Below are 27,698 nucleotides of genomic sequence, written 5' to 3' on the forward strand. Positions count from 1 at the left end.
CCAACCTCCACCTCTGCTGAGGCTGCTGTTCATGCTGCAGTCCCCTGTTTTTTCAGGACCAACCTTACGCCCACATGTCCCAGGCAGGCTTATCTACTGCCACCAGAAGGCAACGACATTTGCTCTCTGGTGACCTTGGGGCCGGATTAAGTAGTGACCTATAAAAGTGTCTGTACATTCGCTTTCCCATCTCTTAAAGCCATTTATTCTGATTAATGCAACTTTTTTGGCATTGATTTATTTGCACTTGGTGAGTTAAGATCATTATCCAGATGCAGTGAAATTAATTCAGAAAAGAATGTGCAAAGGCAATAACATATGCTAATCCCAGGGAATTACTTTTTCATGGTTCAAATGAAAGCTGCCGCCTCCTCTTTTTTTTTCTTCCCTTCTGCCTTTTAGCTTACTTTTATGACTGCAATTTGAAATTTTAGGCCCTCATTTTTACTTAGAGTAAGAACAGTTTACGTGTTTCACTGGTGAGCGCAGTGCATTAGTGTGACCATATCTGCACCTATTCAGAGAGGTGTTAAGAGACCTCTGGTAGGTGTCCTGGTGCTACCAGAATGAAATATTAAACAGGGTGCAAGTGCATATGGCATGAATATTGTAACTGCTTTGTCTTTATTTTTTTTTTTTATTGGTTGTTTGGTTATGGTTCCCGTTTCTTGCTTTCTTTGCAGAAATCTGTGGTTTTGTAATTAGCAAGACAAGTTAGTGTCCAAATCTCTTGATTTACTATTGATATAGCTGCTGAGGTTTGTAAATACAAGTGGAGTGAGGGAACAGTAAAAATAGCTGACTTAAGAAAATATAGGAGAATCAAAGATGTATCTCAGATCAAAAGCTGAGTAATGTATGGGGTCCTATAGGACCTCAGAGCAGATAATCGAGTTTCATGGCTTTTAAGACTATTGCTCCATTTAGAACGTTTTGTTGCTTCATGGAGCACCAGCAAAATTTTATTTCAGCTTCAGGACAGAGGCATCTGTGACTCTGGTTTTACAAAAACCCAGCCCCATCACTATGAGGTGTCACACTGTAATACAGTGCCAAATCCTTTTTATCTCACTTGTGTTTACATATTGAGGCGGTGAGAGTAAACATTTCAGCACCTTGGAATTCTTCTTGTTACTTGCTGTTTAATGCTTTTATCAGCCAAACTGTAAATAAGAGTGTAATTAATTATTCTCTACTTACATGACAAGTTATGTATAAGTTCCACCCCCCAGAGAGCCTGTTGTTTACTTGATTGTGAGGGGAAATTACTGCAGGGTTATCTGGAGAATACCTGGAAGATAAACATGAGTTTTGCATTCAGTAATTTGTACATCATTTCATACCTAATAACTACATTTTGCTAAAGAGTCAATGCAAAGAAGGAAGGACATCAACTCTTACAGTTACAGCTGGCTCATTTTCACTTGCCTGGAAGAATTAACATATGATGTTTTCTTTATTCCTAGCTAAATTTTCTGCATAAAAAAGCTGTCAAAATCATACTTCGGGGTATGAAAAATCCTTGTGTTTATGCACACTGAAGATGCTGCTAAAAGTAACGCCAATTCCATACGCTGGAGGTCTGCCCTGGTGGGCACTTTCCTGGGGTGAATCAAGTACTCTGTGTCCATTGCAAGATCCTCTACTTACTCCTGCTATTCTGTTGGGAAAGAAGTGCTCTCATTTTGGCCCTTCTGCTTTCTAGTGTCCTCTTAAAAAAAAAAAAAAAAAAAAGAAAAAAAAACAACTGTTTCAGCCGTAAAAGTGTAAGTGACAAAATCGTAGCTAGTGAGAAAATTCCTCCAAAAAGTGAGATGAGGAAGACATTAAGACACTTGCAAAAAGGGTACTAATTAACCTTTTGTTGTCCTTTTTATCTTTCCCTCAAAATTTTGTGCATCTTCCAAATTTCAAAACAAATTTCTAATGCATGAATAGATACAAAATATTTGTCCCTTCCCCTGCACTGGGACTTTAATCTTTTGAAAAAACAACAATCGTGACTGACTTCATTTCTCTTATAGTACAGTAAATTGGATGTGATTATGTAGAAACCATAGAAATCTTAATTAGATTCCTCATTAAGAACTGCTGTAACCTTTATAAATGCTGTAGGATGACCCAAGTGTTCACTAAGTAAACCTTTTGTTAAAACTTTTCCCAAGTGAAGTTGGTGAGAGCTTTCCCATTGATTTCACAAGAGGTAATGCTGTAGCTTTTTAATATGCAATCAGTCTAATTCAAGGTCATGTGACATAATGATTTTTCTTATCTTCCTCCAGCTATTCTCTCTGTTTTGTAATTACCTACTGCTTCTCCAGGCACTGGAAATAAGATCACACTTCTAACAAATGTTGGGAAATTTGGGGCTTTTCTTAATAGACTGTAGTAAGACACTTCTGTTAATAGTACCTGGTAATCTGAAAATGCTCTTTTTTAGCTTTTTTAGAAATGGACTTTAAAAGCTTCTAAACAGTCTCCATTTCAATCAGTTGGGCTTCATCTAAAAAAATCTTGTTAGATAAGACTGGCTCTTAACTGGAATTGTCATTTTGGTTTTCATTTGTGAAGCAAGGAGGCTCACTGGCCATCCCACTTGATATCAAAATTACCTTTCTTGCTATCCAAACACAACGGTCTTCAGATTTTGGATGACAGAAGCATTAGCTTCTCATTTTCTCACTTCTAACACCTCATTACAGAGGATGCAAAAGATGCATGGATTCTGTTTTTTATCCACCTGAATCACTCAGTTCAGTTGTGGGATTTCTCTTCCACTTTCTGGTTAATTTCTGGAGGTCACTACTTATTGCAGGGAAGCTGTTTAGTTCTGGTCTGCTGTTCAGCTTAGCAAAGAGTCTGGCAGCTCCTTTACCAGACAATGGGACTGTTCTGAATTAAATGTAAGGATGATGTAGAGCCAAAAATCCTTTAGAAGACTGAACCAGAAACTGGAAAGCAGCACAAGGCAGAAGGATGGAAAAAGAGTGGAGTTTGATCTGTACTCTTGAATGATGACATGGTAGATTATATAATAGCCTAAGGCTATCCATATGGAAACCGCATGCTGCATGTTGTCTTTGTCAATAGCTTTCTCATTTCCATTGTTAGCTAGGATGTGATGTTTCCCTGATATTTCAGCTGTACAGTGGAGGATTAAAACCATTTTGGAAATGATTTCTAAGACAGAGGAATGTGCAACGTCCATCTTTCAAAGTAGTCTGGTACTATTCTGTTCTACTTGATCATCTATCTTCGACAGCTCAAGTAAGTGCTCTTCAGAGAAGGCTCTGTCAGGACCAAACAGTATGGCAAAAGTACTTTCTCCACTCTACCTTTACCAATTTTCCAGTTCTTTCTATTCAGAGAGTGAACTGGATATTCACCTATCAGAAACTATGGAGTTTTCACTGATTGTCTCAGTATTGCAAATATTACACATTCAAAAAAAAAAAAAAGGCAAATCTGAATGCTGCTTGAAAGGAAGAGTTAGATGAAGTAGAAAGAAATGCCTTACAGAACAGAAATCAGCTAAAAAAAAAAGTGGCTTAATTCAGTAACCAATTGCCCGAAGCTAGTTTTAACTGTGAAGAGGTTTGTCAGTTCAGCTTAGAATAAAACCATTTTTTCAAAAAGACAGAATGGTTTAGGCTTCAAGGGTGAGGAGAGAGCTGTAAGACTGCAGCAAACCAACACATTTACACTGCACTGTGTAGCAGGAAGCAGTCAGAATAGCATTCCTCATTTATCTGCATGCCAGGCCATGATACTCACTACAGTTTTCAAAGTTTATGGGAAATAAGTCCTCAGATCTCATTGCAATTCAATTGGAGCTGGCTGTCTAATTTCCTCCCCAAGTATCTCATTTTATATGAAGCATGCTGCCACAAATGGCCAAAAGCAGCATCCCTCAGGTAACAGCACTGTGTGAGGTGCTCTGTGCTCAGAAGTGCACCCTAAGAGCAACTGTGGCTTAAACTGACAGTACCAACAGGGATGTGACAACAAGGCTGTATTATTATTTAAGGTTGTCATTTTAATAGTAATTTCCACAAAACAAAATTTTGTGAGGGAGAGAGTAATATTTTGCATAGGAAAGGGAAAACCACTGAATGAAAATGCTAAATTCCCATCAACCCTTCAGCTGTGAAAAGACATATTAGAAGCTTCAAAGTTCTCTGTTATTGTATATGAATTTGCATAAATCTCGCATCCCAGAAATGAAAATACCAAATACCGTAAGCCAGAAAATACTTTCAGTGTATTTCTGACTTTACTGTAACAAAAAAGCACTGGAAATCTCAAGGAGACGAGAGTGTGGTCTTCTGGGACTCTACTCTGATTTCCCTTAGAAGTTGTAGCACATAGGCGTAAAATGGCTCCATATGAAATGTTTCATGCAGTAATACAAAAACTGGTGACAGAGATATCTCCAACCCGTAGTCCTATGATGTAGATTAGAATTACCCAACATTCAGAAGCAAACTTGCCTTTTTCCATGCATTAGTTCATATGCTCTATGACCTTAACTTTCATACTTCAGTGACCAGAGACTCACATTCTCTTTACACCATAGTTGGGTATTCTCTTGACTTACACCCATTTCCTCTATTTCAGTCCACTAAATGGCCTTCAACTTCTTGTGAAGGCCAGGAATATGAACGTAATTGCAATAAAATATCATTTTTCAAAATTTGCTTTTTTATTTCCATTAAATCTTGCAGTAACTGCTAAGAAGAAGAGATCATAAATATTACTGGGCACTTTTAATTACAGTAAAGTGCAATTCTAAGTAATATTATGCTTTCCTTATCTAGACTCATGCTGAATATTCCTGACATATAGTATAATATTGAGCCCTGTCAATATAGTATTATCTGAAATCGTATACCAATTGAAGCCAAATCATGTTTGCTTTCAAATCCAGGTAGTCCTATCAACATCAATATCAGGTAAGTGAAAGGAATGTGACATTTGCTTTTTTGGGCATGAAGTGAACAATGCAAATTGCTATAATTTACAGCTTATAAATATTCACAAGGAAAAGCTTAGAATCTGTGACACAAGTGAAAACTGTGTTGTTTGTTTTGTTGATTTTATTTATTTATTTATTTATATCACACTCTGGGAAAATTCAGTTAAAGTAAGACTCAAAAATCAGAACTGCAAAATTGGTTTTATCAGTGATTTGTCTCCAAGGCAGTGTGGCATCTATTCGTATTCTTTGGGTCAGAGCCTGGTGTTTATGTATTAACTTGACTTGTGTTTAAACTGCTAAAGTGACAAGCTTGGACTCCTGTTTTACTGACCCAGTTCTCTCATTAGAAAATCTTCCCCTGCAGAGTGAGCAATGAGGCTGTGGCAGGGTAAGCCCCATGCTCAGCTCCTTAGATGTGTGATTAGAATTAGGATTTTTTTTTTTGCATACCTTCATTTTCAAGCCACTTATGATGTGATTCTTTTTTCTGCTTCTCTGCTATGTGCGTTTATCCATAGACTGACTTATTTCTTGGCATTACCAGTACTTACCTGCTGCTTCACAGACTGATTTCTCATGCACAAAAACAGAATAAAGCTTGGCAGAGTTTTGAGCGAAAGGTAAGCAGGTAGCTAGAAATTAGCAGTTACATGCCTACCCTGGGCTATGAGAAAGGCAAGGAGGAAGTAATTGCTAAGAAAGACTGTTACTCTGCTCCTTGCAACCCCACTCACTCACTCAGTGTTGCTGGGGTGTTTCATTAAAATGACTTGTTCTTCGTTAAATCCTGGCTTTCAGCAGTGACGTGTATAGAGTCCTGGAGGTAGGTACAACTTTAGGAATCGCTGGCATAGCTGACTATGAGTCATAACAAGATGATGTGCACATGAGAAACATTTCTCATCTATTGGCAATCATTACATCTCAGTGAAATCAGCAGACTAGCAAGAGGTTTGACTTGCAAGAGGGAAGGGCTGAAAGAAAACTACTCTTAGATATGCTGGAAAATAGGCCAGCCTTGGCACTATCGTTTGTTTTCATACTCCTTTTACATTACATGGGACTGGCCATATCTACCATAATTTTCAAGTGTAGGTCCAAACTGTTTTTGAGTTCAGTTTTGTTTAACATGTTTATTTGTTTATGCAGAAGCACAAGGATAGGAGGGGTCTGGGCTGAGCTCTTGTGCTCACCCAAAGCAGACAGCTAAAGCCATCCCATGCCAGAGCCTGAGCCACAGTTGCCACCCTCGTGGTATGGGCAAAGTGGCCCATAAATAGGGGTGCAAGTGAGGAGAAGCACTGTCTTTCGAAGGAGTTTTTTGTCTGGAATATGAGGTTTGACTCCCCTCGTCTGTGTGAAAGGGAACCTTACTTTTCCTCTTCTTCCTCTCAGTCACTCCCGATCTTCCCCTACCAGACAGGGGCAAGTCAGGAAGACTGTATTCAGAGCCACTGACATGTCTGGCAGGCATTTATCCAGTTCCAAATAGCAGGATGTTTAATATGTTAAATGTAAATGTTGTCTGCTCTCCTTTATGCCCTCAAAAATCAGTGTTATGGGCTTAAAGATAATATTTTAGCTCACGTCCCCATTGGCAAAAAATAACTGGGGAATTTCTTAGGGGAAAGGGTACAAAAAAGGTACTTCAGAAGGGAAACTGAATCTTCATGCTAGTCCCAGTGAAGTAAATGGGAGCTCTTTACTGACTTCACTGTATTCAGCCAGGATGCGTAAGAGCATTTGTGTACATGCGGAAGCACAAAAGGAGGTGAGCAATCTGTTTGTGTCAGCTTTGCTGCTACTGAAGATACATATGTAGCTTTTTTTTTTTTTTTTTAACAAGGGTATACACCCTGGGGGTGGCAAAAAGAGAGAGAAAGAAAAAGAAGTATTTTATCTGGAAATCTTTGTTATGGGTTCATTCTCTTGCTCATTAAAAAACCCACTGAAATGTGAAGATTTTCAGCCATCTCATTTCATTTATCTGTGCGCATCCGGACTCCACGCTGAGGTCATTAGTATCTCAGGTGTATTACCTCACCACACTGTGTGTTGCTATGGAAATAGCTCCAAGCATCTTCAGAGCCTTGGCTGTGTACTGCACATGCATCTTGGAAAGAAAGGCTGCATACAAGGGAGCAAGCTTTAATTTTAAAATGTAGTGATACAAATTTAAATATTTACAGGATTTCGAATTCTTTACCTGCATGTAAATTCACCAACACTTGGTGGGGATTTTACATGAACATGTTTCCATCTGGCTTGCTGATTTTTGTCCCTTCCTTTGGCCTGAAAGTGCCAATAAAGAAAATGTGGCCTATAAAGAAAATACTAATTGTATAAAGAATGTTTTTTCTTCTGTCTTTCAGATCCCTGTACTTTCTTAAGGGTTTATCACAGTGATATATCTATATAAACACTTCATCTAATACACTACTGTATTTAATAACAGATCAAGCTGCAGGTAGCGTCACATTCTCTCTGAATTTACTGTTTTGACTTATTATCTTCATACTGTATTGGTAATTATCAGCTGGATTCAACATAGTTATTCATCCAGACTGTTTTGCACCTTTAGTCTAAAGCGCTTCGAGACCTTATACAAGTTAAGACTGAATTAATCTGCTTTTGCCTCTCTGAGGTAATGCAGAAGAACTGTCACCATGTTCAATTTGTTCCAGCTGTAGGCTGTTCCTGACTCTGTAGTCTAACACAAGCACCCCTGGCTTAAAGAAGAGTGGAGCATTTTATGTGTATACCTGAGTATGTGTTGTGCCCTCAGAATGGCTAGGAAGGGTGGCAGACCAGGGTGGTTGGTGGTGTTGGCTGCCATGTGTCCCTTGGAGTTTTATTTGCAATTGGATTCAAAAGAAAGGTAGTTGTGAGGGCCAAACTCAACTTTCTTGAAAGTGGAAATGCTCTCCTTCCTTTCACAAGCTTCAAGGCTGCTGACATAAAACGGTTTTGTTTTTTTTCCTTTCCGCTCCTCACTTTAACTATGAAATCACATTCTTCCAGTTTGAAGCTTTAACTCAGCAATGAAAGTTTCAGTTGTTTTTACTAGAGCAGAATAGCCACCTCTTATCCATAGGAAGGAAGCTAAGGCATCAGCAGAAGCATCTTCTCTGTAGGAGAGGTGTGGAGCTTGTCTGTGACCTGTGTACTGTCTTTGGCTTTCTCTTCTCACTAAAATTTTGAAGCCCTTTATTTTTGCTCTAGAATGGGTTTCAGAAAATCCCAGGCAATGCCATGAGCAAGATATATGCAGCTTCTGGTTGGTACAATCCTCTAGGGACCTGCCAGCAGCTATCTAATAAATTCTGTAATCCTGACTCCCAGACTCAAGCGTGTGGGCTGGATTGTGCTTCCACCTACTCCTCAAAATCTGATCATTTCCAATGGGGTTGGATTGGATAGGTGTAACAGACAGATGAATTTCATCCATGCAACATGACGGACCTTGCAAGGCTCTGGTGTGAAACCTGTGTTTGTGTGAAACCATGGGTGAGTTGAATTAGTATGACAGACATTTTCCTAGTACACCTGCATGGCTCTTCATATAGGTAATTGGCCCATCTAGGTCAGCAGGCTGGCTCAAGCATCATCTGTGCAGCCTGATATGGTATAAAAGCCCACAGAGCACAGGATTGTTTGATAACATAGCAGGCAGGGTGGGAGAGCTCATTGAATTTCTCTCTAGCTCTTGCCTGTGATAGACTTAAGCTTTGAAGCCATGCAATTTTTTTTATTACCTCATGCTCTTTTCCCCCTCTTCATGCACCGAATGCACATATGCTTTTACACAATTCTCTTAGGCATAGTTGGCTAGGAGAGGGGTGTTAAGGATGAAGGGGCAGCAGTAACACAGAATATCTCTGCTCTGCAACATCCAAGATCTTGCTGTTATCCAAGCATATATTTTATGTTTGTACTTAAAAGAGAAGTCTTTTTCAATCTTTAAGATTCCCTAGAGAAGGGAATGCTGTTTTTTTGTTATTTTATTATTGCCTTCTTTCATTCATCATTTTTAAGATGTGCAGTAATGGAACTCTAGGTGAGATTGCCTGATGGTAGCTGGCTGTGCTCCGCTGACTTTGAAGAGTCTCTGCCAAGTTACACCTAATATAATCAGGCCAATTTTGGAAGGAATTCTGCAAACAAATTACCATGGAGTGAGATGTCAGAGTTTGTGAGAATATATGATTTGCGCCTAATATTTAGCAACGAAATTTGGCTTGGTATTTGGTGTTGTTGCTGGGCAGGGTATCTGGTATGATGGAAATTTATACCAACTTTAGAAAGTTTAAGAAATGTACTTTTGAATTAATTCTGGTGGCTGCTACCTTCATTTCCTGATCTTGTCAGTGGGAGGCAGAGTTTTTACAGGGAACGTAAATAAAAGGCATTGGTATCATGCTTATTGTGGTTGATGATGCTATACACAGCACCAAAGGACAGTTAACCCACCACCCTCCAAAAAAAAGAAAAACTAAATGAGAAAGGACAGTCTTTGCTCCCCAAAATGCTGATTGTAAAGCCCTTTGTTATAGACCAGAACAATGCATTAAAAGGAATTCCTTCTATAAGGAATCATACCCTCCCTGGGCCATGTCACACTGCCGGGTTCTTCTGGTGAATGAAAGAGACAGGCAGCGATGGAGGGGAGACTTGCCAGGATGGAATAACTGCATTCATTTGTTGATCAAACCCTGTTTAGGAAGAAATCAGCATGAGTTTGGCTCTAAAGTTTGTGAGCACCAGGGCATCATGACTTCTTCCACGAACTTTTGTGTTGATGTAGAAACCTGCAACTCTGGCAAATAAAACTTTTTTTTTTTTTTTGAGGGTATGGCAGGGAGATGCTGACTATTGCAAGTACCACTAATATTGATTAATAGCAATGATGGAGACATGGAGCACAGGCAAAAAAGACCATCTCCTAGCACCTTTACCTTTGCAGTTATTTCATTGAGCTTTAAAGGATTATAGTGAGTACCTAGAGGACGCTGTCGTGCCAAGGTCCTGCTGGTAGTATTGCCAGTGAAACTGCACCATTGTAGTAAATGGTGGGCGATCCTTTTCAGCAAAAATCTCTTGCACAGACAGGCTCTATTTACAGAGATTATAGAAAAAAATACATTTAGAACAGACTAGAATGAGAAAGGTTTGCCACCAAGAATTTGTGAAGCCCGTGTATTAGTGGTTTTACTGACAAAGACATTAAGAAGTGACAACTGACTTTGGGCAAATTAATTTTGGATCTTCAAATGGAGATGATTTTAAAGCTAGCAACACACAAGGATTAAGCACTGAACACATTATAATGATGTGGACATCTATTACTCTTCTGTTCATGTCTGCAGCTTACTATGTGCTTGCCACTTTCTAGTCATACTGGTGTATCCCACGCAAATCCATACCTGAGAAAAGCTATGTGTAAGAGAGAGAAAATAACAGAATGAATATGCTGTCTCCAATGTCAAATGTCTCGGAAATTGATCCATCTGATTCTATTTTTATTCTATGTTTAAAATGTGTTATATTTACTTACAGAGCTATACTGTATTTCTCTTCTTTTTGACACAGAAGGAAAGCCAAGGTCTAAAAAAAGAGTTTAATGAATGGGGGGGAAAATCTCCCTTCTTCCCTAGCACTGTAAATTCCAATTACAGCAGTGTAGGCAGTTCAAGTGCTTGAACCTTTTTTGTTTCTTTTTTTCCTTCAGCTGCCAGTTTTGCAGTTTTTTGTTTATACTCACTAGAGATAAAAAATGCATACATTTTTAAGTACTTGGTATAAAATTCTCATGTATCAGTTCCAATCCCATTTTTTTTACATCAAAATTTTCACTGAAGGCATGAGGACAAAGAAGACCTCAGAATCAGGCCCATAGCCAGAAATATGTGAGAACTTAAAAGCCAAGCAGAATAATTGGATCTCTGCTAACAAACTGACAGTAACTGTCATAGATAATCAGATTAACATGGCAGAAAGCCCTGACAACAGGGACAATGTAATGTTCATTTCTCACCCACAGGAAACTTTGAATTTAACAAGCCAAAGAACAGGCTAGCTGTGCATAATGTCATTATCAAAGCCAAAGAGATGTTCGTTGTCACACCTATACCTATTTCTTCAATGTTTTGAAGAAATTGAACAACTAAATGTGCTTTCAGAAGGCCCTCGTTATTGGTGCTTTGTGCCCATCCTGATTCCACCCTGTATGCCTTCTGCCTGCTCACTTGCAGTTTTACAAAGGAGCCCGTGCACCCCAATTGCAGACAGAGCTGGATGGCAGTGAAAGATGACAGCCACGTTAGCCCATTCTTAGAGCAGCATATGCTGAATTAACTGTAAAAATGAACAAGTGTTTAATCAGTATTTTTAGCAGGTCTGAGTGTGCTGGAGAAGCACTCTCACAGAGCTGTTGTCTGCTGATAAGATACGTATGCAAAAGACTTGCATGACCTATTTGATTGTGACTTTCATAGTCAAAATTGAGATATGCTAAGAAAGAAAAAAAGGGTAAAAGAAAGAAAAGTGGTAGAAAGACAAGCATAAGCCTGTTTCTAAATCTTCCTTCTTTAAATATCCTATATAGTGATAGCAAAATCCTAATTCTCAAAATGTGCATTTGGAGGCTTTTAATGTGTGAAGAGACTTCTTTTTAAGCCTGGGCTTTGTGGAAACCTGCGTTCAGTTTCATCAAATTGCATCTGTTGTCTTAGGCGAATCACTTTAATCTTCAACTGCTTTAAATCTTTATAGTGTAGCCCAGATAGATTAAGTTTACTGCAGCTATCCAAATTATCAATGGCGTAAACCCTCCAGGAAAAGCCTCCTTTGATCTTGCGGTAAGAAGAGTCCTACTGAAGCTAATGAGACTGAACACGCAGGATAAGTGCTGGTGTAGGTATAATAAAGCTACCACAGAGGCTGGAGGGAGAGTAGTTCTCTCTGCATCTAGGTTGCATTTGTTGCTGGAGGAAAGCTGCAAATCCAAGTGGATCTAGGTTTGTGTCTCTGAAATTTCAGCACATTTTTGCCAGGCTACTTATGAAGACATCGCTCTTGCCCTGCATTCCTTGTGAGCATGTAGGCCATCCTCCTTGGTGACCCAGCTATGAGTAATTACCTCTCCTCCACATGGTTTAATTCTGCTGGTATTTTACATGGCAAAGCTGTGTTGAGCTTCCTCTTGCTGAAATTAAATGTGCCTTGTGGTTTCCTCCTCCAAAAGGGCCGATCCTGCACAGTGTAACCTGTCCTCCCCCCTGAGAAGGGCCAGCTGCTGCTCCAAGTGATACCTCCTAGCTGATTTGCCTGTTGTTGTGCTGGATCCAAAAATGCGTTGTGTGAAACCTGTGGCCTGTGCTGGGCAGGAGGTCAGATGAGGGGGTCAGAGTGCCTCTACAATAACCCATCCATGCGGCCCTTGCACCAAGGCGTTTGGGATCGTCCAGACTGATGCTGGAATTCCACATAATAAAGATGATTCCTGCAAAATGGCAGTTGGGGTGGAGAGCATTCGCTGTATTCGTGAAGTTGCAGGCTGTTGTCAGCTGTATTCGTTTTGCTAGCTCTGTTGTCAGTCTGTCTACATGATTTTGATTTTTGAACATTTGTAAAGAGCTGCTTTTCTTCCATTTGTTGTGCTTAATTTATATTTCACCAGAGCGCCGTAAGACTGCAGTAGTAGTCCTGTTAGTAGGTAGTAGTGTTGCTTAGTGTTGCTACACTAAGCATATGGCCATATCCTTTCATTATAGTTAGGCATGCTGTTCAAAAACAATCCCTGAGACCAAAAATGTTGTGATATAATTTTATTTTCTAGTTTCTCTATACCATTACTCTTACAGCACCTTAGAATAATTTGAACTTGAAGGGATCTCTGGATGTCATTAGGTCCAAGCCCCCACTCATGGCAGGGCATAGTAACTTGTGGAAATAATGAATATTTGGTTAAATATCAGAAACGCAACTTTGAGGATGTTCTTTAACTATTCTTCTCAACCCTGGGTTTCTTTCAGTAATCTCAGTCATATTGTTTATAGTAAAATACCTAAAGCTATTTTATTATCATTGTGGTTTAACCTGGCAGAGAGCTAAACACCACACACCCATTTGTTCACTCCCCCACCCGTGGGATAGGGGAGGGAATAAAAATAAATAAATAAAAAGAAGTAAAACGATAAAACTTGTGGGTTGAGATAAAGACAGTTTAATAGGACAGAAAAAGAAGGGAAAATAATAATAATATACACACAAAACAAATGATGCACAATACGATTGCTCACCATCCACCAAATGATGCAGTCCCCAGGCAGGGGCCACAATTGCCCCCCCCCCCCCCCCCACCTTGGCCAAATCTCCCAGTTTTTATTTGTTTGCATGATACCACATGGTATGGGACATCCCTTTGGTAAGCTGGGTCAGCTGTCCTGGCTGTGTTCCTTCCCAGCTTCTGGTACATCCCCAGCCTCCTCACTGGCAGGGCAGCACAAGAAGCAGAAAAATCCTTGGCTCTGTGTAAGCACTGCTCTGTAACAACTAAAACATCAGTGTGTTATCAGCATTATTTTTCTTCTAAATCCAAAACATGATATGTACCAGCCACTATGAAGAAAAGTAGCTCTATCCCAGCTGAAACTAGGACAATTATCTAAGTCCTTTTATATTGTTTACTACTTTGCTCAGCTAACTCTTACTTTTTCCACCTTTTGTTCTTTTTTTTTTTTTTTTAATAATCAAACTCCTTTATGGAAAGGACTACTTTGTACAACATCAAGTGCATTGGAATCCTGGTTGTGGTTACATTATAATAGCAATAATCATCAAACAAGATGACACCACCACATCTAGAGAGGTGTTTCACAAAGATACTAGATACTAATTTTCTATGGCAGGGCTGTAGTACAGGGTGTCCAGTGTCAGTCAGAAAATGTTCTTTCTTGAAGCAATGAACTTTGATAATATATTAGTCACAACTACATGAAAGTATATTTCTTCTGTACATGAAAGAAAATTAATGTTAATCATTGTCGTGAATAATGACCCCAGGAAGGATCTTATGGAAGCAAATGTATGCTATTTTGTCATCTTCAATAATAGTCATATTTGCCTCAATAACAAAATAGCACAAAATAAGTCTGCTCTTAGGTGCTTGTTTACTACCCATCAGTGGTTCATTACTTTGTTGTGGTTGTCTTATGTGCAAAAGTATTTATATACCATATTGGATCCGTATGCTGAATACTTAAATGAAAAAGTGGGCGCCATGACAACTACAAGGAGTTTATCAGGGTGAGGTAAAGCCCCCTTTAAACATGTACAGGTTCCAACAAACTTTTTTTAATAAGAAAGCTTTTGTAATTGCAATTTTTGCTGGCAAGTGATCTGCTCCTTTGCAAATAGGGTTGCCTCTAGGAATTGCTCTGTGGACCACACATCTTTTGCTCTAGGCTTGTCTTGTGTGAAGGTCACTAAGCTCAAACAAGGAGTCATAGTATCGATGCTGCTTCCTCTGTTTGACCCAATATGTTCCAGAATCGGCAGAAATTCAGTTATCAGAGACCTGTGGGATGACCCTCATATTCAGAAGTTCAGCTAGCATGGTTGCTATGTTGATATGTCCTATACAATAGCATAAAGGTTTGCAGAATAAATTGACAATGCCAAAGGTTTGAAAATACCCTTTTAAGCAATCCTACCCAATACCACAGGCTGAAGGCTTACAGTTAAGGGCTGTGAGCTATTTTGATTTTTTTTAAATAGTATGGATTGTTAATGCAGTATGTCAAAAGTTGTGCAGGCTTTTGTTTTGATAAAGTTTTACTTCTGTACTCTGAAATTACTCCTGCTTTGGACTTGTGTGTAGCACAGGTCAGAACTAGCTGGGGTTGGACCTTATAAGGCTATGCCTGCAGCAGAAAAAATGTTTTAAATAAATAATTTAAAAAAATCATATGTAATCCTTCTGTGGTTTCAGATTTTGGATGATTCTTACATGCATGCAGTTTAGGTACTTAAATGGGTGAACATGTGCTGACTGTTGTTCAAACATACATACAGAGGTTCGTTCTGCCTCAGAGACCTACCTAGGCAAAGTCAGGCTGCTTGATCAGCAGTATTACAGCTGCAGGTGGTTGAAGACAGAGTGATGCAGTGATAGGTGCTGACAGTGTTAAGCAGATGTGCACCATAGTTTAACTATTGGATGCAGTGGGAGAACAGCGTATGTCACCAACATGAATATCTATTACCATAAAATCTGAGAACAAGAGAGGATAGCAAAACAAAACCAAAAGCAAGGAATACATAGAACCAGTATGTGAATGTCGTTTTTTTTTTTTCCCTTTATTTTCCTTTATTATTTTATTTTTATTTTACTTATTTTATTTGTTTAAGAGTCAAAGACTTGATAGAATGCTTCATCTTTCTTCCTACACAGACAGCTGTGTGTGGACATGCCTCAAATTTAGCTTTATTTTAAAAATCTTTTCTTCAGCTAGCTTTTTGTACCTTCATCAGAACTCTACAGAGGCATGTATCAATTTCAAGGAGACTTTCACTAGAAAACTTGACTGGGTGCCAAAAGAAATGTGTAGTTTTAAAGATAGACTGATTCTGGAAGAGGGCAGCATTTTAAAGATCCAAGCATTCAGCTGGGATGTGCAACCCTCAGGTCCTCTGCCTGTTTCAGCAGGCTGCCACTTTACAGAGAAACACCCTAAATAACTAATAATTTCAGGATGGCTTTCTCTAGCCTTTCAGGTCGGAGCTGCCACAATCTGTGTACACAATATTAATTGCACTAAAGTTAGAATGAATGATTTTGTAGCCTGGGGATCAAACTTATTTTCTGGGATGCTGTGAGCAGAGGGACAGAAACACTGATTTCCCACCACTCAGAAAGTGCACAGAAAGTAATGTCTCCAGCAGATGAAACATATGGAAACTACTCCAAAATACCAAGTTCAACTGCAGTTAAAGTGGAGCAGAACAGGAACTTGTCAGGTATGAATGTCTTACCTTCCTATCTCTTTTCCTTTCTTTTAATCTGATTTTTCCTCCTTTTCCTGCTCACCTCCCATCCTGTGTTTCTTGTCTTCCATGGAAAACTACAAGTTCTGCTTCATCTCAGTGAAGAACAGGGAAAAAGTAATCCCAATTCTTTTCTGCAAGATGAAAAAACAGTGTCCCATAACTTCTATTCATGTTTGAGATCTCCTTATGAAGGGCCACGAAGATGATCAAGGGGCTGGAGCGCCTCCTCTATAAAGAAAGGCTGAGAGAGCTGGGGATGTTCAGCCTGGAGAAGAGAAGATTCCAGGGAGATCTCATTGCAACCTTTCAGAACATAAAGGGGGCTTGCAGGAGAGATGGAGAGTGACATTTCAGATGGGCAGATAGTGATAGGAAAGGGGGAATGGTTTCAAAATGAAAGAGGGGAGATTTAGATTCATTATTAGGAGAAAATGCTTCACTCAGAGGGTGGTGAGGCGCTGGCACAGGTTGCCCAGAGAAGCTGTGGCTGTCCCATCCCTGGAGATGTTCAAGGCCAGGCTGGATGGGGCACTGGGCAACCTGATCTAGTGGGTGGCACCCCTGCCTATGGCAGGGGAGTTGAAACTTGATGGTCTTTAAGGTCTCTTCCAACCCAAACCCTTCTGTGATTCTATGATATGTTTGAGTCAGACTGGCAAAAAATAAAGAACATATTTAGAAATTAAAACAGATTGTAATTGGTACTCCCACAAGATGCAATAATCTTTAAATGCTGCCAAGCAGTGCTTAGCAAGGTGAGAAATTCTTTCCTAACACTTGTGGATGAAAAACTAAGGAAATAATTCTTTGTGTGATGCTTGTGAAAATGTCCACTAGGATCAGTAAGAGTGGAGGGAGCACAAGGGAAGAAAAAGAGCACAGAAGAAAAATAACCTTGTAGAAAGGAAGATATGATTATGCCTCTTAGCAGTGTCAGTGCTGGCTTAATAAGCAGGTGTAGGACCTGGCTTGTGAGTGGTTAGTACAGACACAGTATTTGCTTTGTAGCAAGTCTGATTTCTTACCGATGACTGATTAATGCTCCCACTCTCTTTGCAGAGGTGGAAGCAGCTGCACAATCCTCCACCAGCAGAGATGGGTGAAAAGTAGGAAATGGGTTTCAGGGAAAAGAACTGCAGAAAGAGTGAATTATTAAATCAGCAAACTTTTGTATAAGGTGGTAGTTTCAGTTTCTCCTTTGGTGCTTGCTAGAGCAGTGCTAGGAAAGCGGCCTCCTTTCGCCCTCCCACAATATTCCCTACTTGTTTTCCACCTACCTACACCCCTATGCCATTCTGTGCCCATATTTTCATTTTTTGTGGGACTTGTGAGATTGAAGAAGTGTCCAGTTGGAAATAACCACTCTGAACATGATGTGCTAATGCTGTGTCTGCTGTCCACAGCATGGTCTCTTTGTTTCTCACCATCACTGGTATAATTGTAACTTATGCCACAAAAGAAAAGGCCTCCTCATATCCAACCTCTGCCCTTCTCCAAGTGCCTGAATAATATGTCCCTGGAGCAACCACCCAGCTCAACTTCAGAAATCCTACTATAAGCTTGTGGAGTCCGCTAACTAAATGTTTCCTCAGAGAAGAATATTAGGGGTATGTCCAGGTCTGTCTGGCTTTATTTCAAGTCTATCGTACCCTTAAACCTCAGGCACATCTAGTAACCAACTCTTCAGAGAAGCAGCTCATCATCTTTCATAAACCCATGCTGACTGGGCCTGATCGCTTGCTTGCCCTGCAAGTCTTATGAGGAGCGGCTGAGGGAGCTGGGCTTGTTCAGCCTGGAGAAGAGGAGGCTCAGGGGCAACCTTATCGCTCTCTACAGTTACCTTAAAGGAGGCTGTAGAGAAGTGGGGGTTGGTCTGTTCTCCCACGTGCCTGGTGACAGGACGAGGGGGAATGGGCGAAAGTTGCGACAGGGGAGTTTTAGGTTGGATGTTAGGAAGTACTTCTTTACCGAAAGGGTTATTAAGCATTGGAACGGGCTGCCCAGGGAGGTGGTGGTGTCACCATCCCTGGAGGTCTTTAAAAGACGTTTAGATGTAGCCCTTTAGTGATATGGTTTAGTGGAGTACTTAGTGTTAGGTCGGAGGTTGCACTCGATGATCTTGAGGTCTCTTCCAACCTAGAAATCTGTGATACTGTGATACTGTGATCTTTCCCACTAGATGTGACTTAAAGTTCCTATTCACAGCAGGACAGTGCAGTTACAGAGAAGATGCCACGTGGTGGGTAGGAAGACTAAGAGGGCTTCTTTGGGTCTGAAGACTGTGAAAGGCTTGGATCATGGTTCCTGGGAAATGTCTGCCTGGGTTAGATCAAAGCAAATGAATAACAAATAGGGTCCCTGAAATGTCAGGAGACCATCCCTTCTCTCTCCAAGCAGCCACTGAAAACCTAAAGCCCTCAGTTCTTTCTTGTCTCAGCATATGCTTTTGGAACCCCCTTTTCTCCCCCCTGCCTCGCAGTACTGCGGCACAAAGGGTGTGAGCATGACCAACATGTTCTCTGCTTTACTGAGGCATTAAATGCAGCACCCTAAGAAGGCAAGGCAGCCAGGGTTTCTACAGAAGCACTGAAATTAGTTTGCAAGTGTGTCAGTTCATGCATTTTTTAACAGGTGTCAGAAAGGGTGGCTGACGTTTCCAAAGGCATTTAATTGGAGTTCCAGTTTGTCTTTTTTTTAATTGCACAAAAATGCAGTGAGAAGGAAAACTGTGAGTGGGAGATTAAATAAGACAGACTGTCTGTAATAAAATGGAGTTTCCTTAATTAAATCTGCTCAGAAGTTGCTAAAATTTTGTCATTCCGTTTGTCTCACCATTTAGTTTCTGGAAAGAGAAAAAGCATGTATGTTCATATAAAAATAATTTATTAGTATCTCCTTTTGTACATGTATAACAGGCTGGTGTTATGTTAGAAATCCTGGCAAAGAAGGATTGAATCACAAAAGCTTTGAGTTTGCTGAGAACTTTTGCAAATTAAATTCAGGACTTTGAATGGTCAGCATATACATCTGCATCACAGTAGGGACCTGTGAAACGTGCCTGCTATTTAACAGCACAAAGCAAGACTGTAAACACTGATGAACATGAACCTAGTCCCTGGCCGATACAATGATTTATCCCCTACTGTCTGAAACACATAGACCTATGACTCACCATTTCACATAGTACATGTGGATTTTAATATAGCTAACTGCACAGTGTAGGGTTGATGCTGCCAGTCCATGGGAATTCATGTTTTAATGCTTAATTTTTAATCAGTGAAGCCCTTTTACTTACCTGTTAGAAGTTCCCATGTAGCTACTCTATACAGCTTTTAATCATTTTTCTGGTTCAGATTTTTCTGGTTCAGATATTTCTGGTTCAGAATTTGCTTTCTGCAAAATATTTTCTCACATTAGCTAAAATATGATTTTTCCAAACTCCCTTTTCAGAAACTTCAGATCTTTGCTGAAATATGAAATAGCTACAGTAACATTTAAAACACATGCTTAATTAAAAAAAAAAAAGTATACACCCCTAGGAAATACTGTAGGATATTTGTCCATCTGTAATTCACCCCTTACTAAAGTGAGACATCAACTCAATTTCTTTTAATAAAAAGTTTGACATTAGCTACAGCAAAGTAATTGCTAATGACACGTTATTTGTACCCATCTCTCAACCCTGAGGAAATACATACTGAAAACTGTCCTTTTCTTAGGAATGTAAATAGAGAAGATGAGCACAGAGAAACATAAAGAAGCATAGCTTCTGGCAGATAGCAGTGAGCTAGTTTTAAGCCTTTGCTTTTAGTGGAGTTGCTTTAGCACTTAGCTTATATTGCCTGTATTTTCTTTCCTCAGCAATTCACAGAGGATGTTTGTTAGACAGAATATGAATGCATCTGTTGAAATCTGCCTGGGATTTTGCTCTGGGCACCTGGCTAGTTATGAAAAGTTGCAGCTTTCCAGCCACCAGCAGGCTGTCTGCTCCACAGAGCCAACCCCTGCTCCAGGCATGCTAGCTCCTTATCAGAGTCATTCTTGAACTGCCTCACCTCGTGCTGCAATTTGAGCCAAGGCCCAAATTACTCTCCAGATGGGACCAGCCCTTTGGGTTCCCCATCTGATAGGTGCAGTATTCCAAACTCTGAGCCTTGTCGATAAATAAAAAAGCACTTCTCGTTGTTTAGGGCCAAACCCTGAGCTCCAGCAGCAAGTCTTTCACTTGTAGCATGACATTGGAGAGATTGATGCCCCCGTCAGGTTATTTGCTTTTGCCTCTGGGGAGTGGATTTCTTCCAGTTCATTCTTTTACCTGGACCGTGGTGTTTACTCTTCTGTTTAAAGAAACCTGTGAATGCAGGTGAAATTTCCATAGCCCTTACCCGACAAATGGCACATAATGAGTTGGGTTAATGATACTGCTTTCTGGGGAGCAAATTGGAGACTTTAGCTGCTGCAGTTGGTAATTAGGGATTTCAGCTGTTCTGTGTGGAATGAAGTTGAGCTGACAAAAAGGTAATTACACTGCAGCAAGTTAAAAAGCAGGTACTGTGCATATAATTACTGGAGACTTTGAGTGCGTGTGTGTGTTTTCTTAACTTCGTTGTCATCCCCTAACAACAGAACCAGGGAAGGCTGGCACAAGGTGCTGCCAAGGAAAGCAAATTAGGAGGGTTATTACAAACCAATGTTTTCATGTGTTCAAAGCCAAACTTAACATAATGCTCACTTACTCCTGAAAGGAAGAGGAGGAGTGAGGAACAGAAAAAGAGCTGGAGAGTTGAATTTCTGAAAGAGATTAAAGTAGTGTGTTCGTGTCTGTGCAGTTCTGTTCTACTAATGCTTAAACTGCTGCTAATGCCACAGCAAAATGGCAGCATGTGAAGGAGTCTTATAAAACCATCAATGATTATCTGCATGATAATGATTTGTCTGCTGTACAGTGGCCATTTCTGCAGAGCCAGGCTGGAGCACCAGTAGCAATTGCATTAGTACCTTGAGCTGTAGAAGCAAAACTGGGTATCCCTTGCCTGGTGGCTGTGCCACCTTTTCATAGTGTCCCTCTGCTGTAGGCATCAGCCCACCAGTATTACAGAGACAGATTCTGTTAGATACCAGCAGTGCTCTTCTCTCTTGTGGCCTTTTGTTTTTGGCATGCAATCTATTCAAGCTGAAGTTTGTATTGGACCTTCCCTTTATCATTTGGTATATGCTGTCCGATTTCTTTCTCTGTGTCACATCCCCAGCTCCTGCAGAACAGCAACCCCTCACTTTGTCTGTAAATGGCCAGCCCTTCTCCCACTGCCCACAGGGACAATTCCTTTTTCCCTTCTCCTTCTTTCTATTCCCATCTCTTCTGAGAGTCAGGAACATGACAGGAGCTCTTTCCACCTCTGAGACTATTTACATGTGGAGTGCTCTTGTCCATGTGGAGTTTCTGGCACAGCTGAGGGGATAGGCCATCTGTATCAACACCAATGGTCATTTATTGTGAAGATTAATTTGGAGGTTCCCATTGACAGGATCCCTTTGCTGGCCTGCGTGGCTGCCAGCAGTGGGGCGGTGTGGCAGCGGTCCAATGACTTCACCTCCTGGTGCAGCCAGAGCTGCTGCCCCTTGCCATCAGCCTGTGTCCCCCCTGCTCAGCCTGTGCATAGCCCATCTCCCAAGTTGTTAAATTGCTCAGACAGTCAAGCTAGAGATTGGTTTGATGGAGAAATTCATGGCATGTATAAGCAGAACTGTATATATGTTTTCTTGCAGAGCAGAGTGGTGTGGTTTATCAGGACATGTGGAAAGGTCAGCAGCTCTGGATTTGGTTTCCTTACCACTGTGATCACTGACCTGAAGCCACCTCTTGAAGTTTTCATTTAGAGATTTATAAATTCAGGAGGTTAAACACTGTTAAAGGAGACCGGCTGGTGGCAAAGGGGTGCTCCAGGCAGTTGTTCCAGTGTCATCAGCAGGATGCCAGGCACTGGGGCCTCCCCAGCCAAGACAGCATGTGCTTCATCTCTCAGCCGGAAGGGGAGGAGGGAGAAATGTCCTCTGCACTTCCTCAGGCTTTCCGTGTGCATACAGAGATGATCTATGAGTGTCTGCATCTAAATTAGATGCAAAAGTGGTGATAAGTTGAGGGTATTAGACCTTGGAGATTGCAGCTTGTATTATTCATTCTCTTTGATCATACAGATGTGCTTTTAGGTGTAAAGGTGAAACAGAGGGTCAGTCTTCAAAGACACCATGCATGGCTGAATGGGAAGAAATTGTATTTCTCAAGCATATGTGTAGGATAAAGTTTTCGTTTCCAATATGAGGGAAAAAAATGGTGATGCCAACATTCTGCATCTATATTGGAAAAGCTGTTAAAGATTTTATTTTTTTTTCCTCCATGAATGCAAAGAGAAAAGTAAATACTAATACAGTGCCTTAGAAAGAAATTTCTTTCCATACGCAATACACACTCAGTTACTGAGAAAATAATGGACTAGTGGGATGCTTGCTTGGCAGTATCCATCAAGCTGCTCCAGAAAGCTAAAAGACAAAGATGTTGTTTATAGACTCAAAGAAAATAATGATGAACAGTGTGCTACAACATAAAAATATGTGAAAAGTTTTCACGATATAAATACAAGTGTAAAATTAAATTATCTTTTATGTAGCCAAACACATCATGAAGAGGTGAATATAATAATCTGCTGTGGATACATGAACCTCTCTCAGGGAGAGTAATTTCCACCTAATGACAGAGCAGCACTTTTCCTTAGCAAAACAAGAGTAACAGTGACTGCAAATGAACTCCACTTTTTACTGAAGGTCCAAATTGTGAGTCTGCTGCTGCAGTCATGGCTGAGGGAAAGGGCAGTGAGCATTCCCTCAGAGCAAGGATCCCTGAACTGCCTGCTGAGAAGGTGGCACCAAGAATAAGGAAATTCTGCTTATGCTTCACATCCTACATTGTTAATCTGGCTTCTCCTGCCAGGGTAAAATGATTTGTAAAATTATTTCTGAGGTCTTGGGGCAAGCAGGTTTGCTCTATCACTGGAAAAACCTCAGTTTCTTTAATGTTCTTCTTTCCATACCCCTCCTAAAAACCCTCAAAACCTTAGAGATTTTTGTAACTGGCACTAATAATCTATTGTGAGTTGTGCTTCCTTGGTTAAAAAGCAGTTACATAGTAATTCCATGGCTCCTCTAACTTAAGTCCTTTGTATACCAGTCAGCATTGTCTCTTATTTTGAATCCAGTTTGCACATGCTTGGATATAACATTGCCCAAAAGCAAGACAACTGGAAATCGGATCCTTAATATAGCAAAATGCTTACAGCAGGATAACTAAGATTATATCTGCAGTTATTACTGTAGACCTTACATCTTATAAATGGAGGAATCATTGCTGATACAACTGCCGTTGTCAGGTTTGTGGAGATGCTGTTTACAGTATCAGGCATAATTATCTGAAAACTATTCAAAAACTTAAGTGTAGCATAACATAATGCTTCCTATTGCACCTTGACAATCCTGTTGTCATTAGACAGGAGGGAACAATGTGATGCTGATGAAATTCCTCCCTATCAATAGGTCCAAGGATAAATATTGCCATGAGATCTGTCATTTCAGGGTCTCTGCACACACAGGTAGCAGGCATTGCATTGATTCTTCTCTAGTCATGTTCTCAAATGTTTCCTGATCCTGAGAGTTTTGAAAATTTTTCTCTCAAAGCTTAGCTTTTAGTGCATTTCTATAACTGTAGCTGACATTGTGATGTGTCTAGAGCCAAAACACCTTGCCATTGTCCATCAGCAGATTTAGTTCAAAGGACTTAGGGAGTGAAGAAGTACAGAATTTCAAACACTTGTCGTAATGAACTGCTTCCAGCTCCTCTTGGTTTTTACTTTGCTTTCTTGTTGCTACCACAGTGTAACCAGAGCATTAGTTACCACAACTCTGATGCTACGGTGTTTAAATCCTGTTTGAAATTCTGTTTGAAATCTGTTTGTTTTCAAACGTACATCTGATTGCATGGTATTCTGCAATCTGAATAAAGCTGCCCAGAGCTTGCCCTAAAAGCAGCTTTGAGGACCTGAGCCCCCTGTGTGCCACTGTCCCCTGCTGCTGCTGGTGGTTCAGTGCCAGAAATACAATGGCATTGACGGCAAGGGCTGCAGCTGCTGTGTGGTGCAGTGGTGAATGCCCTCTGCCTGTTATGGGAGGGTCACTGGGATCTGGCATCATGTTAAATGCGTGGAGCCTGGAGAAAGGTTAAAATTAGACACCTGCTTGCCTGCCTGGGTTGAGACCACTGATGCAGCAGTGCTTGCAGCAATGTGACTGTAGACCTGTACCTGGGGGGAGAGAGTGGCAAGAGACATTGGGCTGCCCCAGGCTTGTGCCACATGCTGGCTATGTATTATGATGACCCCATTACTACTTGTGCCTGGATGCAAAACTCCTACTTTCCCCTAAATGGCTGCTGATTTTCCCCACGAAAGTTCATCCCAGGAGCTTTCATAGGCTTGTTTTATGTGGACATTAGTGCTGTCTGAGACAGAACAGAAGGAGATCAAATTGGCTTTTCCTGTTCCTTATTGTAGAAATACTTCCAGTCAAGCAACCTTGAATCTGTCCTATGAGTAAGAAACATTTATGTTTAACATTTGTATAAAAGAATAAGTATTCACCACCAAAGGCAGTATAGAAAGAGGCAACTTCCACTCAATAAGAGCTGGTTTAAACAAACTGGTCTTTACTAATTGTGAATTTCTACAGGGATGGATTTTCACCCTTCAGAAAACGTGTTAAAAAGATAATATTATACAAAACAAACTTTCTTAATAGCTCTAGTTCTTTCTATATCTCTTTCTGCTGTCTCTGGGTGATTTTATGTTCATTTCTGTTGGAGATCTCCATTAAAGGTTATAGGGTTCCTTTGCTACAGACAAATGCTATTTCACCGATAATTTTAGCTCTGGGCTAACAAAACCCAGCTTCTGCTGGATCCTGTAATGACATCCAACTGCCTGGTCTTATGACTCTGCGGGCTGTTTCCAAGCTGTGTTTTTTATATCTCTTCAAAAAGCTGCCATAGATTTGGAAAAGGCTACGTAAAATGGCATGAAATCAATGTGAAACCTGGGGAACATACCACACAGTGGGAGATTAAAGAAGGTCGGTCTAGTTAGTTTATCCGTAGGATGGGAAGGAGTCAATTTGCTTATAGTCTAGAAGAACCAACACGGGTCCGTTGATCTCCATATTTTTTGTTCTGTTAGATCAGAGGATTTGATGCTGAGTTTAATATGAAAAAAATATATGTATGTTATGGGTAATTAATCTCTGTAGCAAGTTAAGGAAGCAATGGCTTCTTCCTCACTTGTAAGACTTTACTTCAGTAATACTTACCTCTTGTATACAGTTTTTTCTTTATTATAAGGCAAAGATAGGTTGATGGTGATACCAAGACTGGGAATCTACGTAAGTGTTTATTATGGCTGAAACAGATTTTTTAAGCTCGATTTAAGAGAAATTGGCTTGATGCTCTTTGGTCTGGGTTACATGAAAGGTCAGAATAACCATATTGATGCTTTCTTGCCTTAAAAAAAAAAAAAAAAAAAAAGAATCCAGGAATATATCTGATGATCAGCTACTAAAATAGGCTGTTATGAATGAAGGAATGCTACTAAGTGAAGAAATACATAGTCAGCATGAACAATAGAAGAGAAGTGACCAAATCAGGGATTTTCTCAGGAGAAATATACCTGTCTCATTTCCTTCCATCTTTAGCAAATCTTGTCAATTTGAATGACGGATGGTATTGAAGTGATAATGGTCAATCATGCTTTATTGGCTCAATTAACATGTGATAGTTGTGCAGAGGTAAGGTTCAGAGGCTGGTGCTAGATATCCCGTCAGTGAACAGCCAATCAGCCCAACGAATCTACAGAGATTGATTAAGCAATGAGTCTTGACAAGGCTGGCGATGTTGTTGCAAAATAATCAGACCTCTGGGAACTTTTAAGATTACCATCATAAGCCTTTCGTTCCCTTGGGTGTATTTATCACATGGGATCCTCACCATAGAGTGGCTATTAATGCCCAGTTGTTTTCCTTAGAAATATTTTGCTGCTACTGATCATGTCCCTTGGAAGATTCATCTGGTCTGTTTGATTCACTATCAATAAACCAGTAAAGCCACACTGCAGACTTTAAACCTTCACTTCTTATACTTAATACTGCTCCTTGTCTGCTTCCAGGTACAAATAAAAGTCCCTTTGCTCCTCAGATTTATACTGGGAAGGGTGGGACAGAAGCCTTGGCTCCAGCAGTAGGGCTCTTATGATTTGGTGGCCTAGCACTGTCAGCAGGTGAGGAGTTCTGCTATAAACAGCCTGTGTACACTGATGTACCCTGTCAGTGTCAGCTTGTTTCCCTTGCTCTGCCAGAGACAAGAGGTTTGAAGTGCAAGTCTTTTTTTTTTTTTTAATTATTATTTTCATTTTTTAAAAATCAGCCTGTTTCTTGCATGACAGAGGAAAAAATAAACTCTTCTCTACCTCTCTACTTCTGCTTATGCCTTCATGCAGGTCTGTCATCTATGCAGCCATGTTGCTACTCTCTTTACTCTTCATGCTCAGCTTGTGCCTGGTTTTCCAGTCTATTCTATGCTGTTGTCTGAGAGATGATCAAGCTCAGCTTTGTTACTGAAAAGTTCACGTGCTGCCAGAGTCCAGCTTCTCTGCTCACTTTTAAACCTTTCTACAGCAGAAGAAGATAGCAGATGTGAAGCCATCATCGTTCATACAGGCTGATGACATGTTGCACAAGGAATGTTCTTGGCAGAGCCGTATTGGCACAGGATCATGTTAACGACAGCTCTGTGGCTCCTGAATGAAGCTAGGCTATGTGCAGGCAGCCCAAAGCAGGGGCAAACAATTTCCCATCCATTTGCAAAAAGCCCTGTGGATATACCCCGAGTGACTCAATCTCTTTCCATTAAAAATATAATCGCGTCTAGCAATTAGCTCTTTATTTCAAGAGGCTTCAGTAGAGGTTGAAGGCATGTCCACATGCAGTACCTGGGAGATACCTGAAATAGGAATGAGCTGCTCTCAGCAGCCCTAGTGAGGCTCAGCAAAGCACTGCTCTGACATGGCTGCACTGCTTTGTTCCCCAGGTGGGCTTGGTCAGAGCTCATGAAGGCACTCAGTGCATGGACCTGTTTCCTGTTTTGTTCTGGATTGTGTAGGTGTTTCCTGGAGTGCAGTGCAGGAAATAAAAACCCCTACATAAGTAGTCCTCAGTCATGCAAATAATGCCAGTCATCGCTGAAATAATTTACATGTTGTAAAACTAGAGGTTTGATCAGTTGTTTCTCCTAATTTAGGACTTTTTTTTTTTTTTAAACTCTTACAGGAATTTCCAGATTATACATTGGGAGGAATGGAACAGGAACAATGGTAGTTTATTAAATTTTATAGTACCCCCTATATGAGAGTGGTCTTTCCAAAGCCAGCTAAAGTGTTATCCACTGACTAATGATGCAGTGAGCAGCTATTGCTTTTGTGCCGTAGTATCCATTAGATTAAATAACTTCTGCATCAGTCATTTTGCATAGCTCAAAATATCATTTAAATAAAACAGTGACATGGGATTAATAATGCCTGCTTTG

The 27,698-nt window shown here is 40.4% G+C and overlaps 1 protein-coding gene across 4 annotated transcripts in view; it reads left to right on the forward strand.

Moving 5' to 3' along the window:
- The window catches only part of PTPRO (protein tyrosine phosphatase receptor type O), a 155,484-nt gene that overhangs the window by 24,776 nt on the left and 103,010 nt on the right, over positions 1-27,698 (forward strand). Inside the window, exon 1 of one of the 4 annotated variants that reach the window (XM_066999097.1) lies at positions 3,248-3,267. The exons of the other annotated variants lie outside the window; for them this stretch is intronic. The gene's annotated coding sequence lies outside the window, so the exon portion shown is untranslated. Of the gene's footprint in view, positions 1-3,247; positions 3,268-27,698 lie in introns of those variants that run through there. 4 annotated transcript variants of the gene reach the window in all.

The sequence above is a fragment of the Anser cygnoides genome, chromosome 1 (assembly GCF_040182565.1).
Source record: "Anser cygnoides isolate HZ-2024a breed goose chromosome 1, Taihu_goose_T2T_genome, whole genome shotgun sequence".
Classification (NCBI taxonomy): domain Eukaryota; kingdom Metazoa; phylum Chordata; class Aves; order Anseriformes; family Anatidae; genus Anser; species Anser cygnoides.